The sequence below is a fragment of the Hemibagrus wyckioides genome, linkage group LG11, assembly GCF_019097595.1.
Source record: "Hemibagrus wyckioides isolate EC202008001 linkage group LG11, SWU_Hwy_1.0, whole genome shotgun sequence".
Classification (NCBI taxonomy): domain Eukaryota; kingdom Metazoa; phylum Chordata; class Actinopteri; order Siluriformes; family Bagridae; genus Hemibagrus; species Hemibagrus wyckioides.
This window is the reverse complement of record NC_080720.1, coordinates 3,710,905-3,729,267: the sequence shown is the minus strand read 5'-3', so window position 1 is coordinate 3,729,267 and position 18,363 is coordinate 3,710,905. Positions and strand designations below refer to the sequence as shown.

Here is an 18,363-nt window from a genome sequence, read left to right as displayed (position 1 = left end):
AATCGCGCTTCTCCATCTGGCAATCTGATGGACGAGTCTGGGTTTGGCGGTTGCCAGGAGAACGGTACTTGTCTGACTGCATTGTGCCAAGTGTAAAGTTTGGTGGAGGGGGGATTATGGTGTGGGGTTGTTTTTCAGGAGCTGGGCTTGGCCCCTTAATTCCAGTGAAAGGAACTCTTAATGCTTCAGCATACCAAGACATTTTGGACAATTCCATGCTCCCAACTTTGTGGGAACAGTTTGGAGCTGGCCCCTTCCTCTTCCAACATGACTGTGCACCAGTGCACAAAGCAAGGTCCATAAAGACATGGATGACAGAGTCTGGTGTGGAGGAACTTGACTGGCCTGCACAGAGTCCTGACCTCAACCCGATAGAACACCTTTGGGATGAATTAGAGCGGAGACTGAGAGCCAGGCCTTCTCGTCCAACATCAGTGTGTGACCTCACAAATGCGCTTCTGGAAGAATGGTCAAAAATTCCCATAAACACTCTCCTAAACCTTGTGGACAGCCTTCCCAGAAGAGTTGAAGCTGTTATAGCTGCAAAGGGTGGACCGACGTCATATTGAACCCTATGGATTAGGAATGGGATGTCACTTAAGTTCATATGCGAGTCAAGGCAGGTGAGCGAATACTTTTGGCAATATAGTGTACATACCTACACACACACCTATACACACACATACCTACACACATCTATACACACACACCTGCACACACACACACACACACACACACATCTACACACACACACACACACACACACCTACACACACACACACACCTACACACACACATCTACACACACACACACACACACACCTACACACACACACACACACCTACACACACACACACACACACACATACCTACACACATCTATACACACACACACACATCTACACACACACACACACATACCTACACACATCTATACACACACACACACACCTACACACACACACACACATACCTACACACATCTATACACACACACACACACATACCTACACACATCTATACACACACACCTACACACACACACACACATACATACCTACACACTTCTACACACACACCTATACACACACACACACATACCTACACACATCTATACACACACACCTACACACACACACATCTACACACACACACCTACACACACACACATACCTACACACATCTATACACACACACCTACACACACACACATCTACACACACACACACACACACACACATCTACACACACCTACACACACACCTACACACACACACACCTATACACACACATCTTTACACACACCTACACACACACCTATACACACACCCACACACCTACACACATCTTCACACACACATACACACATCTGTACACACACCTACACATACACATATACACACACACAAATGTGTGTGTGTGTGTGTGTGAATATGCGGAAGCTTGTGATCGACTCGTGTCCCATCCTGGTGTATTCCCACCTCATGCTCAGAATTCCTGGGAAATTTATATTCCATGTTCCCGATGTCCTTTCAGTCACAGCAGAGTGTTTATATGAGGGTTCTGATTGGTCAGAAAGAGTCATGTGACTTTCTATCTCTCTCACTTATGCCCTGTCTCCGTGTTTAATGACATGTTGGATTTATTCAGTTGAATTTTTTTTACTATTAGCTGAGTTGGAACTTGACTTTCTGAGGGCTATGATGTACTGCCATCTTTATCCTGACATTCCGAGTCTCACACACACACACACACACACCTGTGATTTTGCTGAGGGGTTCAGCTCAACACACCTGGGGGTCACCTACTGCTACAGCTGAGTATGTGATTACGTGTGTGTGTGTTTGTGTGTGTGTGTGTGTGTGTGTGTATGTACATGTATGCACATGATCAATCTATAAGCTTTGCTACTTTCCAAGTTAAAGGTTATCCATCATTCGAATAAATCATGAATACATCTATAACTGCACATGACTTCACTTCATATATAAGATTCCTTCTCTTCGCTGGAAGCAAAACCTGAGGAATGTTAGCATCTGCTAAAACACACGCGAGTCGGTGCAGAGGACAAATCAGATCAGATCCTGCCCAAGAGATACAACCGAGTTGTGATGGGATCTTCCAGCAGGACATAGCACTAAAGAAAGAAATCATTGACCACAGAATCAGGTTTTTGACGTTTGACATGGCCGCCTCCGATCCCTGAGGCATCGGAAACCTGTGGGATGAGAGGCGAATGAGAAGAACAGAGAGGATGTAGAATGCAGCAAGATCTGGATAAGTGTGCCATCGTCCCACTATGTCCCTTTGGAGGTATGTAGGCTGACTCAAGAGGAAAAAGGGGGTGTGGCCAGACATATACCTGTATTAATCTATAATTAATCTGAAATCAGGACTGGAAATAAACCTAATGAGTTATTAGCACAAATTTTTTAATAAATTAATCACTACCCAAGGGGGTATTGGTGGCTTGGCCTGGGTTCAATTCCCAACCAATGCCCAAACCCAAGCCACTACACGCAGTGCTGGTCCCAAGCCCGGATAACAATGGGAGGGTTGCGTCAGGAAGAGCATCCGGCATAAAACCTGTGCCGAGTTGTCGTGCTGACCGGTTGGTCTGTCGTGGCGGCCCCTCACACAAGGAAGCAGCCAAAAGATCAACAACAATCATCATCCAAAGCCTAGTGAGCAAGAAGACTAAAATACAGTCCATCATATCACGATTCTCAAAGATTTACTACACTACACAACATAGTAGCTGCACAGTAATGTTAAGGAATATTTTTAAATAATTTTTAAAAAATCATTTTGTATTTACAGAAAAAAATTATTTTAAAAAAGACAATAAAATTTGAAACCTTATACTTCATTTATTTATTTTATTAAGAATTTTAAATTTAACATCACATAACCTGCTCCATTTTAATTCAGTTGAATATCTCCAAAAAGTCTATCACAATATCAATATCATATCATCATATCGCCCCAGTCCTGCAAGTTAGCTTTCTTTCAGATGTTCAGAATGTGATTAAGCTAATTTCCAACAAGATATATCCTTCTTTAACCAAGGGTGCCAATATTTTTGAGAGTGTCTGTTTGGACATAATACGATTGTTTAAAACGAGATTAGTTTCACAGCAGTGAAGTTCCCCATGATATAAGAACAGAAGTCCTTCTGTAGGCTGTTAGTATTTAAGCAATATTACTATCTCAGGTCCTTTAGACCATCAGCATGACAGATGTTAACTGTAACATCACATCTGGGCAGGATGTCATTCCATTCAGGCTCTGAACACATAGCAACTAAATAAGGAACAAAATTCAAGAAGTTTTGTATTCCATGACTGCAGTACTGACAGCACAGGCTTCACCGTGAGGATCGACATCAGCTCCATGCAGAATCTCCACTGGTGTCCCACAAGGCTCAGTACTCAGTCCTCTTCTGTTCTGCCTCTATCCTCTATTTCTTGGTGATGTCATATCCTCACACCGGTTGTTATGCCACTGCTACGTGGATAACACTCAACTCATCCTCTCCTTCCTTTCCTCAGACACCTCTCAGCAAATCAGCAAAACTATGGATGGTGTTCCAGTGTGGAGTCTCAGGAGGATTCTGGTGCTGATGGGACTACACTGAAACTACAGCGTTACATTAAAGTGCTCATGTGTCTGCTGTGAAACATCAGCATCAGGGGTTTGATTCTCAGCTCAGGTGTTAGCTTGGGGTCAGAGATTTGAAAATACACCATCAAATCATGCTGGATGAATGAAAACTCGTGTGTTAATGTTAAACAAGGTTTTTTTTTTTATCAGAGTAAAATTTGTCATCCTGCTCAAATCATCCATCCATCCATCCATCCATTTTCTATACACACTTTATTCCTAATCAGGGTCACGGGGATCTGCTGGAGCCTATCCCAGTGCACATTGAGCGAAAGGCAGGGGTACACCCTGGACAGGTCACCAGTCCATCACAGGTCAAATCACCCTCTTTTAAAACTTTTTTAAAACTTTACTAGACATGTTCTGTTACATACAGCATCCACAAAGCATACAGAATATCCTATAACGATGTAATATAACGACTTTAACTCTTTCAGAAACTTATCCTACATGTTGATCATCATACTGTGTCTTAATTAGATAGCTGAGTAACATAATGGCAGTAAACAAAAAAGAAGAACTCAACTCTGGTTAGCCGCCATGTTTTATATCAAACGAAGTGATGGAGAAATAACAGAGAAGGTTTCAGGTTTTATCTTTGCTGAAACGTGACGATGAAAACAACACAGCCGGATGGATTCAGTATGAAAACTGAACACAGAGCAAACAAGCTGATTCACGCATCAACTCCCCGAGTGGAAGGATAAAAGAAAGAAAAGACAGGGTTAATGGAGGAAAAGTAATAAATATAAGGATAAGGAAGTCCTGAGACAACACTCAGATTTTGTGATTGTTGTTTTTATTTTTTTTGAGGAACAAAAGGATGACGAGGTAAAATACAGACTGAGGTGCTGATTTATTTGGGCTCTTTTATTTATTTGTTTATTTTTCATTTATTTATTTTTATTTATTTGGACTCTGAGTGTGGGTGATGGATGGATAACAAACGTGAATTCAGCTCAACAATTCAGGTGATTTTATCATGAACCTTTTCCCAAAACTAAAAAAAAAAAACATTTCTTGCGATTTTTTTACATATTTTATTTATTTACTTATTTATTTATCATTCAAATGTTCATTTATTTACTTATTTCCTCTTTCATTTATTTATTTTCTTTACCTTTTCCTTTCTTGCATCTGTGCACATAATTCTATTTCTATTTTGACTGTAGCTCTTTTTATTACATTTTTTATAATGTATAATACTACTTATACTAATAATAATAATACTTTTTTGATTAATTTTATAAATAATTCATGAATCATTCAATTGCTCATTTATTTATTTTTTTGTTCTTTTTTTTTCTATACCTTTATCCCCCTTTCCTCTGTGAACATAATTCTATTTTATTTTTATTCTATTTGTGCAACCAGATGTATTTATTGATCTCTCTCTCTCTCTCTATTTATTTATTTTATTATTTACTTATTTTCTATACCTTCCCCCCTTTCCTCCTTGTGCATAATTCTATTTCTATTTTTATTGTATCTCTTTTTATTCTATTTTTTGTTCTATATCTAGCCCACAAATTTATTTATTTATTTATTTATTTGTTCATTCATGCATTCATTTATTTAATCATTTTAATATTCATTCATTTATTTATTTTCTGTACCATTTTTCCCTTTCCTATGTGTGCACAATTTTATTTCTTTATTTTTATTGTATCTCTTTTTATTCTAAATTTATACATAAATGTAAATTTGAACACACACTGGATTAAAAAACAAACAAACAAAACAACGTACAGACAAAGCGGGTGTTTATGTAAATCTGCATTAAATAAAACCTTAAGCTCTCTTCATCTGTAAACAGATTGATTTGATTAGTTTAAGCATTGGCTTGCATCTTGTTTTTGTTATTTATATATATTTAGTAAAATAATGAGTTTTGTGTGTATGATTTTCTGAAATATTTTTTGTCTGTTCCGAGTTTCTTTGTGCAAGACTCACAGTTAGCTTCGGGTTTAATACTGATGATTGTTGTTCTTTTTTGATGTACAGTTTATTCCTGTTTATATCTTTCGTTAAGTATCCATCACATAATCTTTCTCATCCGTAACCCTTCATTTACCACGCTTTAATGAAATGCTTGTACTTACAGAGAGAAATAAAAGGCTTCTGTGTTATATTTCTTCTCTGGACAGTTTGCTGGTCATTTGGTTTAATTTCCAGGGTTATTTGTTTTGACACACTGCTCATATCCGAATCCTGGCTCTTTATTATCAGATGTTTCAGCGTCTCAGACGTTCGAATGTAATCACTGGACTTTTCAGCTGTGTAATTATTGTGTCAGAGTCGTTTCTTTAAACAGTGATTTAGTTGAACAGGAAGATCACATCGCTCCGGGCGACAAGTTTTCTGGTGATCTGAAAAGTCAGATCAGGTCAGAAAGAACGGAGGGAAAAACAATAGAGGAGGATGAAAGCATGGAGGAGTGCAGGGCTACAAACGGTTGGACAATAACCCTAAAATCTGACAATGAAATAAAAGTGAGAGAAAAAAATGCGAGGGAAGAAAAGCTGACATTCCTTAGAGGGTAATTAAGAGCATCACCACCCCACAGGCTGTCCCCAGACGAATGTTTAGCCAGTGTTTTGTATTAAAGGTCTGTGTAACGTCTGAATCTTTCTGCTGACTGAAAGCAGAATCCTACTCATGGCCACGCTTCTTCTGACAAAGCTGATTAAAGGTTATCAGACGGTTTGTACACCATCTTTGGAGGAATGTAAGCTAGCACTGTGGAAATAGAAGGGGGCATGGCCAGATATATATGTGGGATATATTAGGCAGCAAGTGAACATTTTTCCTCAAAGTTGATGTTAGAAGCAGGAAATATGGACAAGCGTAAGGATTTGAGCGAGTTTGATGAAGGACCAAATTGTGATGGCTAGACCACTGGATCAGAGCATCTCCAAAACTGCAGCTCTTGTGGGGTGTTCCCGGTCTGCAGTGGTCAGTATCTATGGTCCAAGGAAGGAACAGTGGTGAACCGGTGACAGGGTCATGGGCAGTCAAGGCTCATTGATGCACGTGGGGAGAGAAGGCTGGCCCGTGTGATCCGATCCAACAGACTAAAACGAGTCTACCGGCTTTCAGTGTGTTTTTCCCTCTGCTGGAGAACTTTACACAGAATTTTATTGGTTGATCGAATCTGAGCTGCTTTTTAGAACAAGCACTTGGAGCATTTCAGAGAGCAGGAATGGGTTTGATATCAACATTTACTCTGAAGATACAAACATTTGTGTGGGGAACAGTTTTGGAACATTTCTATGAATATCTCACCGCTAGTAAGTTCATTAAAAACAGAAATCCTTCTGAAACACTAGAAATTCTTAAAGTCCTGAGTGTCTACTTTCATATGAGCTTCATATTAACCTCCACTGTGGAGTGAGACATGATGAAGATGTTCAATCATCAACATGGACACAAGGAAAAACAGGAGGAAATAACATTTTTGGGGGAAAAGCGTGGGAATGTTTACGGGAAAACTTTTAGTTATTCACAGTAATTAATCTGCTTATAAAACTCTATAGAAATGTGTGCATGTGTTAGTTCTGGACACATGGGCATAGAGTTATCTATGAGATCAAGGCATATAATTAAACAGGAAGAGGTTTGTGTACTCACACATCTGGCAAGGCAAAACGTCACATATACGACCTTCCTAATAATCCCACGTGTCTTTCTTTGCACCAATGTTTCGGCTGAGTATTGAAAGGTCTAGCACAAACAGGAAGCACGCTGAGCATTCAGCACTAAAGCCACAACACAGACCTCAGGAAGAGAAAAAGAGTCGAATAAAAACATCCAGGCTAACAGCGGATCGTTTTACACGGAGTGTGAGGGGAGGCGGCATTTCCTCCGCTGCAGAACTGCATCTGTTGCACATATTTCAATGAATAAGTGTGGGGGTAAATAGATGAGCAGATAAATAAAAGCAGGGCAGAAGACTGAAATGAGAAACACGCTGGAACAGATTGAAGTGATGAAGCAGAGGAGACGGAGAGGCTGAATCACAGCTGCTGAGATCGGACATTGGCCTGAAGACACGGTTCAACTCCGGTACACCCCGTCGTCGTCTAAATATAGCCTCACATCATTACATTATCCACTCTGGGGTTCTTTATTCAGCAGGTTTCAGATTTCTAATAAAATGCTAACTGCATGTTTGTTTGTTGGGACACAAGCAAGACACAACAAACTCAGGTCACTGAGTTATTGCAGAAGAACTACAGTTCCACATGATTCTGATCTGATCGTCCCTCATAATCATACACTAATTAGACACAGTGCAGAAGGTGATGGTGGGATTGGGAAGTTTGGGAAGCTCTCTAAAGCTGTTTTTTGGACAATAAACTTAATGAGTATACAGTGGAACCTAGGCATAGGAATTTAATCCGTTCTGGAGGCGAGTTCTTAAGGTTAAAATGTATATTTCGAAACGAATTCTCCCATCAGAAATAATGTAAATGCAGATAATCCGTTCCAGACGCCCAAAAACATGACCAATATTCCCAATATGAAGCGTATGTACACTGTACAGCTGCTTACAATGAACTGACCCAAGCCAAGCATTCCATGTCAAGGCTCCTCACAGGAAGTCGTGCAACCAAGTTTGGGCTAAAAATAGAACAGAGCACCCACACCACCAATCTGTCAACAAAAAAACACCCGGAAAATCACCTAGCTTTTGAAAGCATAGCGAAGGCAACGTTGGTATGGTGGGTTGACTCTTTAACAGCTTTCGCTGACTGAAAAAAATAATCGTAAAATTCGTAAACTTGCTTCGCTTGGCTTTCCACTGACGTAAACAAGTTTTGAACGGCTCCCCAACTCCTGGACGAACTGAGCCAGCATTCGGTTCTTTCGCATGCCGAAAATACTTCATATGCCGATGCAAAATTTGACAAAATGACAAAATGTCAATTCTTAAGGTGAAAATTCGGAGGGCATTTGTATGCCGAGGTTCTACTATGATTATGTAAAATCCATCCCAATCCCATCATCCAACCATCAATGTAAAACAACATTAATACCATAATCTACAAACATTGCTAAAAGATTTTTTTAAAATGAAGAAAAACAGGTTACTACAAAAGACTAACAGCTTACTGAGTTGTCCACCCCTGTCTCTGCCGGCCTTTAAAACAGACAATGAGCTAAAAATATTCCCAATTCTATACATGAAAAAAAAAGGAATTGTTGATAAATATAGTTAAACAGTTTGTATAAAACAGCCCCAGAGAGTAACATCGGTCTGAAATAGCAAGAACTCGACACACCACAAGGGTGTGTTCATCTGAGTGTGAAAAATCTCACGGTTTCGGCTCAGGTCACGAATATGTCTGCTGTCCAGGATGTGTAGAAATCCTCCAAAAGCTTTTTTAACATGAACCAGAGCGCCACACACTGAACTCACCGCCTTACACAGTAATAAAATAAATAGAAATACAAAGTGTGTGTCACACAAAACAAACTGTACTGCAACTTGTTAGAGAAATCGCTACGATGCTAATAAACACATCAATCTGTTATAGACCTCTGCTGAGTTCTTGATTCTGATTGGTCAGAAGATTTCAGAGGCAGCTCATTCATATGGGCTTTGAGATACAGTAAATAATCTAAGAGTAAAAATAAACCTGTTGTTGGAAATAAATGTGTTTTTCTGTTACAGAAAGAGTCTCCAGCGTCAGTGTTGTGTAACTCTGAGGGAAAAAATGCAACCATGTTTAATGAGAAATTGTTGTGGTTGTTGTGTTTTTTTGTCTTATTCACGCTAAGAAAGAGAGAAAGAGAGCCATGAGAGCCTGGTGAGAGAAAGCCTTAAACTGAACTTGTACTGTTGTTAAAACATAAACTTGTTTTGCGTTTAATAAATTGCACGATTCATCACTGAAATATCCTAGGATCCTGTCACAAAGTTTCATGGCACCTCAGCATTGTTGATTAGTTTCCTCTAACAGTGTGCCTCTGGGTGTAACGCTGCACTGAACTTGTGCTATTTCTCAGGAAAAATAAACATGAAACATCATCACTGCTGTCAATCTGTCAGTTGTTTTTTCTTTTCTTTTCGTTTTTCTTTCATTTCTTTGCCAAAGCGATGGTCTTCTGGTCTTCCTGCAGCTCTTTATGACTCCTTTAACAGCAGTACAGTGATGTTCAGAATAGAAACGGACCAGAATTAAGAAGTGAATGATGTTCAGGCTCATCTAAAACGAATCAGTGTGTTTTAGACGTGTGTTTTTCCCTCTGTTGGAGAACCTTACACAGAATTTTACTGGTTGAAGATCAAATCTGAGCTGCTTTTTCGATGAAGAAGCACTTGGAGGACATCTCAGAGAGCAGGAATGGGTTCAATATCGACATTTACTTTGAAGATACAAACATTTGTGTGGAAAAAAAAGAAACGTTTTTGTTTTTTTTGCAACTTTTCTGAGTATATCACCCCTAATGGGCTAAAAAACAGAAATCCTTCAGAAACACTACAAATTCTTAAAGTCCCGAGTGCCTACTTTCATTATTAACCACCACCGTGGAGTGAGACGTGACAAAGACACTCGATGCTGAACATGTACACAACCGAAACAGGAGCAAAGTAAATTTTTGGCTTCTGGGGGAAAATGAAAAAAGCGTGCATCGACAGGTGTGTATCACATCAGCCAGAGAGCAATCTTCACACACTCGCACTTACACACAGGAATGAAGACCTTTCTGAACTAGTCCATCGTGACAAAATTGCTCCAGAGAATCTTGATTTCGTCGAGTTTCGATTTCATTTGTCTAATGTTTTCTTAAATGGTCCTGAGTTGAAAAAGAACGAGGCAGAAAGCTGTATAAACATAATATTCGCTTCTCTTCAGGTGCACAAGAGTGTGCTTTTAATATACGTCAAGGCATGTTGCAGCTGTAACACGTGGCAATATAATAATCACAACACTCCAGAGTGTGGAAGAGAGACAAAAATCGGGCTACCTCCATAACCACAACCTCAAAATATCCGAAACATCTTAAACAATACGGCCAAATAAGTTATAGAATTTGATGCGGTTAAGATTTGTAATATTTTTGGATGCCTGTTTAAAGTCTAGGGTGGCTTAGTGGCTAGCACTGTTGCCTCACAGCAAAAAGGTTGTGGGGTCTAATCCTGGGTTTGAACGGGCCGGGGCCTTACATGTGGATTTTGCATGTTCTCATCCCTGTGTTTTGCCCAGTGTGTGCTGGAATAGGCTCCAGCAGACCCCCGTGACCCTAATTAGGAATAAAGCAGGTATAGAAAATGGACGGATGGATGGCTGTTTAATGTCCAGGAAACCAGTTCCTGCTCTGTAGCAGCTATAAACAGTCGTTTCTTCACATTTTTTTCTCTCTTGTTGCAAATCTTCAACTTAATAATAAATCGCAAGAAAAAAAAAACGTAAACTGTCAAAAAAATGACACAACATTAACTTGAATGCCGGAGACTCCCTCCATAAAAGTTAACAATATGGTTATATTATATAATTAATTATAATTAATATATTAAATAATATATTATAATTATATTACAATGTATTAAAACGCACTTATTATTATTATTGTTATTATTATTAATTAATTAATTATGTAATTAAATAAATAAATAAATAAATAAGAAGAAGAAGTGCATTATAATACATTAGAATATAATCATAGAGCTTTTTGTTTTTTTTACATTACTTCTGCGTTACTTCAAATCAATCAACCAATCAGAATCCAGAATTCATCAGACGTTTACATTTTATACACTTACCCGGAAGTGCCGTTTCTTTATATTGTTTAGGTTTATGGGAATCATAAGAAATAAACATGTTTTTTCTTTTCTTAAAAACTGTTAATTAATACATTTTATATATTACACTCAGCTTATCAACGCTGTTTGGTTTGTATAGCTGTAAAAACGAGTCCATTTCTCACTTTTAATGCAAGGTTTTAATCTAAAACTAAAACTTTAATCTGAACACGAATCATGAAGCGATCCTAATCTCTCCACTACAGTATCCTAATATCATTACTACACCATTTGCGTCTTATTAAAGTTAGTTTTGTGTGAATGTTTTGCTCCAAATTGACCATTATTTCTTTCACACAATCCGGTAAAAAGCGTTAGGAAACGATTTCTGTAGGAACAGCAATAACTAAGCGTAAAATCCATTATCTATAGGATCAGGACCAGGTATCTTCAGAGCTGCCTCCTAAAACTGCTCTCATAAATCATCTAGCTCGTTAACTTTGCTTGAACTCCAACTGCCCCTCTTTTAAACATTATTATTAATATTATTATTATTATTATTATTATCCCACCCCTCTAATTAAAGGTGCAAACCACTTTCCTCGATATTTTCAGACTTATATTGTGCTAAAACATTTGCACTAAGGTTGCTGTTGAAAAGCTGGAACTTACCTGTGAAAGGTGCAGAAGTCTGTCAGTTCACCTGAGGCATAATCCTCACACAAAGACAAGCTTCACTTAATGTCTCGTGCGCCCATTAACATCCAGGTAGCCTCTCTCTGTCTCTCTCTCTCTCTCTCTCTCTCTCTCTCTCTCTCTCTGTGCAAAAACTTTAGAGTGTCGTTTCGAGCCTCATATAAACCGATATAGCAGCAGCACTGTTTCTCCCGGCTTTCTCCGGGACTACAGTCCAGACTTGTCCGTGTGCCGTGTGTGCCTGCAGCTAAGTCTCTAACTCTCTTTTTCTCCCCTCCTTCCATTCCTTTTCACCCCCCCCCCCTTCGGGGATCGTTTCTGTGTCCCTGACGACTCTGCCTACCGAAAATGACACTCCAGCCAATCAGAGGGCGGGAAATTAAATAACGTTCCTTTCGCGCCCTTTTTTTTCTCTCAGGTAAAATAAGCAATTAGGAATTCCATGACTTTTAGCGTTAGCTTTCGATTTATGAGTGTGTTTCTCTGGTTATTGACTTCAGACAACTAAAAACCAATCCGGTTTTTGTGAAGAAAGTGTGTGTGTGTGTGTGTGTGTGTGTGTGCATAACAAACGCTTTTATATATTAAAAAAATAGCTGAAAATTACTGTATATAATTACTATACCTAGCTTAAATCTTGAATCTGATTGGTCAGAATTATTAATTCTGTTATATTCTCTACAGCCGATCCTGTGGATGCGCTATATAAACAAACGAAAGCATGTTTTCTGTAATAAGATGTTTGTTTCACACTTACAGAAGGAAGTCTCCAGTGTCAGAGTCGGAGGTAACTCTGCGACTGTTACTGTGGTAAAAGTTTTCCTTGCGACCGTTTCTCGACGTATTTTTTTCTGTCTCATTCACTCCAGGGTAAATTTAGGATCTGTTGAGAGAATAGAACAGAAACTCCCAGAATGAGCTACAAAGTGAGAACATTGTACAGATTGTAACTGATGACATCTATGGAGTGGTGTAAGAGGAATAAAACACTCCAGCACACGCTGTTATAGGAAAATAATCAAATGATTGATGTTGGGTGTCGTTAAACTGCGCACACACACACACACACACACACCCCAAATTATTCAGTAATTACTTTGAGGAATGTGAGTCTGCACCCACCAATGTGCTCTGGAAGAAGATGATGAAGATGGAGAAGAAGAAGAAGAAGAAAGACATACACTATATATATATATATATATATATATATATATATATATATATGTGTGTGTGTGTGTGTGTTTGTAAACCACAATGTGATCAAATTCTCTGATTTGTCAGAAAGTGTGCATTAGTTTGCTGTCAAATTTTTCGTTGTATAAAGTAGTTTAGACTTTAGCATGAGTGATATTTTCATCTTAATGCACTCATTTAAATATGTTTCTATAGTAACAGCTCATACACAGGAAGTTGTACGGCAGACAAACCACATGACCTAAGAAACTGACTTAAAAACATGATGTTTAACAAAATAAAATATCTTGTTAATGTGGTGGGTTTAGGAACAGAAAAGTTTATGCTTTCTAGTTTCTTGGTGAAATAATTAGCTGTAATTATTGAGAGAGAGAGAGAGTTTAATACAACACATAGCATGTTTATAATAACCTTTATTCACATAGAAAATAGTATCGATTTCATTCATTAGGCTATAAAAATCAGTTAAAAATAAATATATTCTTTAAAACAGATAGAATTCAGTGCCTAGCTTTCTGTTAACCTAAGTTGAAAATTTGAAATTGAAGTTTATAAGTTTTCAAAAATTACATTTTAAAGAAATCTGTAGTCCTGATGAATTTGTGAGGTTTAAATAATAAAAATAAAATTAAGTTAACTTATGTGTTTTTAATTCAGCAGGTGAAGTTATTTTTATATTTAAAAGAAAATAATAGAAAAAAATAAATAATAGAAAATAATATGAATAAAAATTGAAGTGTTTTTTCATTTGTGTCTCATCACAGCTAAAAAGAAATTGAGTTTATTCATGTGTTTAATTCAGCAGGTGAAGTTATTTTTAAGTTAAATAGAAAATGATGTAAAAAAAATAATAGAAAAATAATAGGAAATGAAAAAAATAAAAATTAAATTATTTTACAAGTGTCTTTTCATTTGTGTCTCTTCAGAGCTCAAAAAAATTTGAGTTTATTCATTCAAATGTTTTACAGTGAAATATTTAAAAAATAAAAATAATTATGAGGCATATCGATGAACCAAATTTGCGAAATTAATATTAAACACAATCAAATAAAGCTGAACATAATGAAAATTATTTTTAACAACCTAAGAATTATAAATAGGCCAACTAATGTTTTCCTCAATTTAATTTCAAAACAAAACAAAACAAGTCCTAATTTTTTTTCTTTAAGTGAATCAGACTTCTAAGCAACACTAGATAAACATTCAGAATGTCTGGAGGAACAGTTGATGTATAAACCCAGTGATCTGTGAAACCCTATAGACTCGCTGACTCTCTCTCTCACACACACACACACACACACACACACACACACAGAGAGTCACACCTTTACACCACACCCAAGCATCTGAACTCATCAGGAATCCAGGCCTGGAGGCCATCCTTCTCACGTGTGAGGCGTTCATCAGACTACTTAGGTTTTAACTCGACTCGTTTCGACGTGCCTGTGCTGCAGGAGGAAATTTCAATAAAGTGTAACAAAACAAAAAAAAAAAAGAAAGTGGGAAAGTGTGAATCTGTCTCTGAGAGAATCTGGATCTGGGAGAAGTTTCCTGTATGAGGAGCTCTTTAGGCTCTGAAGGTTTAAGATCTTTGCATTACCCTCGGGTCAGTGTAACACTCGTCTAAACAATCATGTGGAATCCACGCGTTCGTATCGTGTAGCTGTAGGTGTTTTTGCAGGAAAGAAGACATGCTGGCCGAAATTTGATGTTTTATTGGATGACTAACAGAATTCTGGGTCATTTTAAGGATAAATTGATAAAAAAAAATAGAATTTTTGTTTTTGCAAATGTCTTTTTGTTTGTCTCTAGAGCTAAAAAAAATAAATAAATAAATAATAATAATAATAATAAATAAATACATACATGTAAAAACAAACAAATAAATAAATAAATACATGACAATTATTAAATAAATATTTAATAATATTGCCAATAAAATATAAAATATTGCCAAGCTTAGGAACATTTTATCTGTATCTGATGCAGAAAAACTAGTTCATGCATTCATGACCTCCAGACTGGACTATTGTAATGCATTACTAGGTGGTTGTCCTGCATCTTCAATAAACAAGCTACAGTTAGTCCAGAATGCAGCCGCCAGAGTTCTGACCAGATCAAGAAAATATGATCATATAACCCCAATATTATCATCCCTGCACTGGCTACCTGTTAAGTTTAGAATTGACTATAAATTAGCTCTACTTACGTACAAGGCTCTAAATGGTTCAGCTCCCACCTATCTATCCGGTCTTCTAACACGTTACAATCCTCTTTAAGATCACAAAATTCCACAAAAGGGGGTAGAGCGTTTTCGCATTTAGCTCCAAAACTTTGGAATAGTCTTCCTGACAGTGTTCGGGGCTCAGACACAGTCTCCCAGTTTAAACATAGACTAAAGACTTATCTCTTCAGCCTGGCATACATTTAACACATCCCATAACCTCGTACTCCAGTACATCTGATTAAATGCACATTCAGCTAGTACTGCTAATATTATGAACAGCAGCTACGCTAATGCTGTTCCATTGTTTCCCTTCTTCTACCCATCCCGAGGCATACAGAGACTGTGCCGGCTCCAGTGGCATCCGGAGATGGACCGGCTCCAGCCGGGTTCTGCTTGTGAGGATTGGGATATTCAAGCAGTGCCATGGACAACAACCTCCTTATTGATTTACATAACACTATACACATGCTGTATCTACATCACACAATTGTCACCCAAATGAGGATGGGTTCCCTTTTGAGTCTGGTTCCTCTGAAGGTTTCTTCCTCTTACCATCTAAGGGAGTTTTTCCTTGCCACAGTCGCCTCAGTCACCTCAGGCTTGCTCACTTGGGATAACATCTAGGACTGTCTGTCTGTCTGTCTGTTTATATGTTTGTTGTTTTCTTATGTTGTTTCTCATGTAAAGCTGCTTTGAGACAATGCTCTTTGTTAAAAGCGCTATACAAAAATAAATTGAATTGAATTGAATTGAATTGAATTGAAGTGAACTGAATTGAATTGAATTGAATTGAATTGAATTGAATTGAATTGAATAAATAAATAAATAAATAAATAAATAAATAAATAAATAAATAAATAAATAACATTCATGAATGTAAATAAATAAATAAATGTATTAATAAATAAATAAATAAATAAATAAATAAATATAGATAAATTAATAAATTGAAAAACAAACAGATAAACAAAGAAACAAATAATCTATGTAAAAATATCTTTAAAAAATCTCACAATGTGTGTATCGGGTAAATACTACTAAATGCTTTTATAGGAAAATTATCAATGACTGTTTTCAGTTCATTACTTTACTTTACCACACACCACACACCTTACACCACACACCACACACCTTACACCATACACCACACACCACACACCACACACCTTACACCACACACCTTACACCACACACCACACACCTTACACCACACACCACACACCTTACACCATACACCACACACCACACACCACACACCACACACCTTACACCACACACCACACACCTTACACCATACACCACACACCACACACCACACACCTTACACCACACACCTTACACCACACACCACACACCTTACACCACACACCTTACACCATACACCACACACCTTACACCATACACCACACACCACACACCTTACACCACACACCTTACACCATACACCACACACCATACACCACACACCATACACCACACACCTTACACCATACACCACACACCATACACCACACACCTTACACCATACACCACACACCACACACCTTACACCACACACCTTACACCACACACCTTACACCACACACCACACACCTTACACCACACACCACACACCACACACCTTACACCACACACCACACACCTTACACCACACACCACACACCTTACACCACACACCACACACCTTACACCACACACCACACACCACACACCTTACACCACACACCACACACCTTACACCACACACCACACACCACACACCACACACCACACACCACACACCACACACCTTACACCACACACCTTACACCACACACCACACACCTTACACCACACACCACACACCACACACCTTACACCACACACCATACACCACACACCACACACCACACACCACACACCTTACACCACACACCACACACCTTACACCATACACCACACACCTTACACCATACACCACACACCTTACACCACACACCACACACCTTACACCACACACCTTACACCACACACCACACACCACACACCTTACACCACACACCACACACCACACACCTTACACCACACACCACACACCTTACACCACACACCACACACCTTACACCACACACCACACACCACACACCACACACCTTACACCACACACCACACACCTTACACCACACACCACACACCACACACCACACACCATACACCACACACCACACACCTTACACCACACACCACACACCTTACACCACACACCACACACCACACACCTTACACCATACACCACACACCTTACACCACACACCACACACCTTACACCACACACCACACACCTTACACCACACACCACACACCTTACACCACACACCACACACCTTACACCATACACCACACACCACACACCTTACACCATACACCACACACCTTACACCACACACCACACACCTTACACCACACACCACACACCTTACACCACACACCACACACCTTACATCATACACCACACACCTTACACCATACACCACACACCACACACCTTACATCATACACCACACACCTTACACCATACACCATACACCACACACCACACACCTTACATCATACACCACACACCTTACACCACACACCACACACCTTACATCATACACCACACACCACACACCTTACACCATACACCACACACCTTACACCACACACCACACACCACACACCTTACACCACACACCACACACCACACACCTTACACCACACACCACACACCTTACACCATACACCACACACCACACACCTTACACCATACACCACACACCTTACACCATACACCATACACCACACACCACACAC

General features: G+C 38.8%; 1 protein-coding gene across 4 annotated transcripts in view; it reads right to left on the bottom strand.

Annotated features, from left to right (window-relative positions):
• Positions 1 to 12,364, bottom strand: part of col7a1 (collagen, type VII, alpha 1) — a 131,943-nt gene extending 119,579 nt beyond the window's left edge. For 3 of the 4 annotated variants that reach the window (XM_058403524.1, XM_058403525.1, XM_058403527.1), the window contains exon 1: positions 12,087 to 12,364. The gene's annotated coding sequence lies outside the window, so the exon portion shown is untranslated. Of the gene's footprint in view, positions 1 to 7,294; positions 7,443 to 12,086 lie in introns of those variants that run through there. The other variant, XM_058403526.1, reaches the window with a different exon arrangement.
• Positions 12,365 to 18,363: the final 5,999 nt, after the last annotated feature.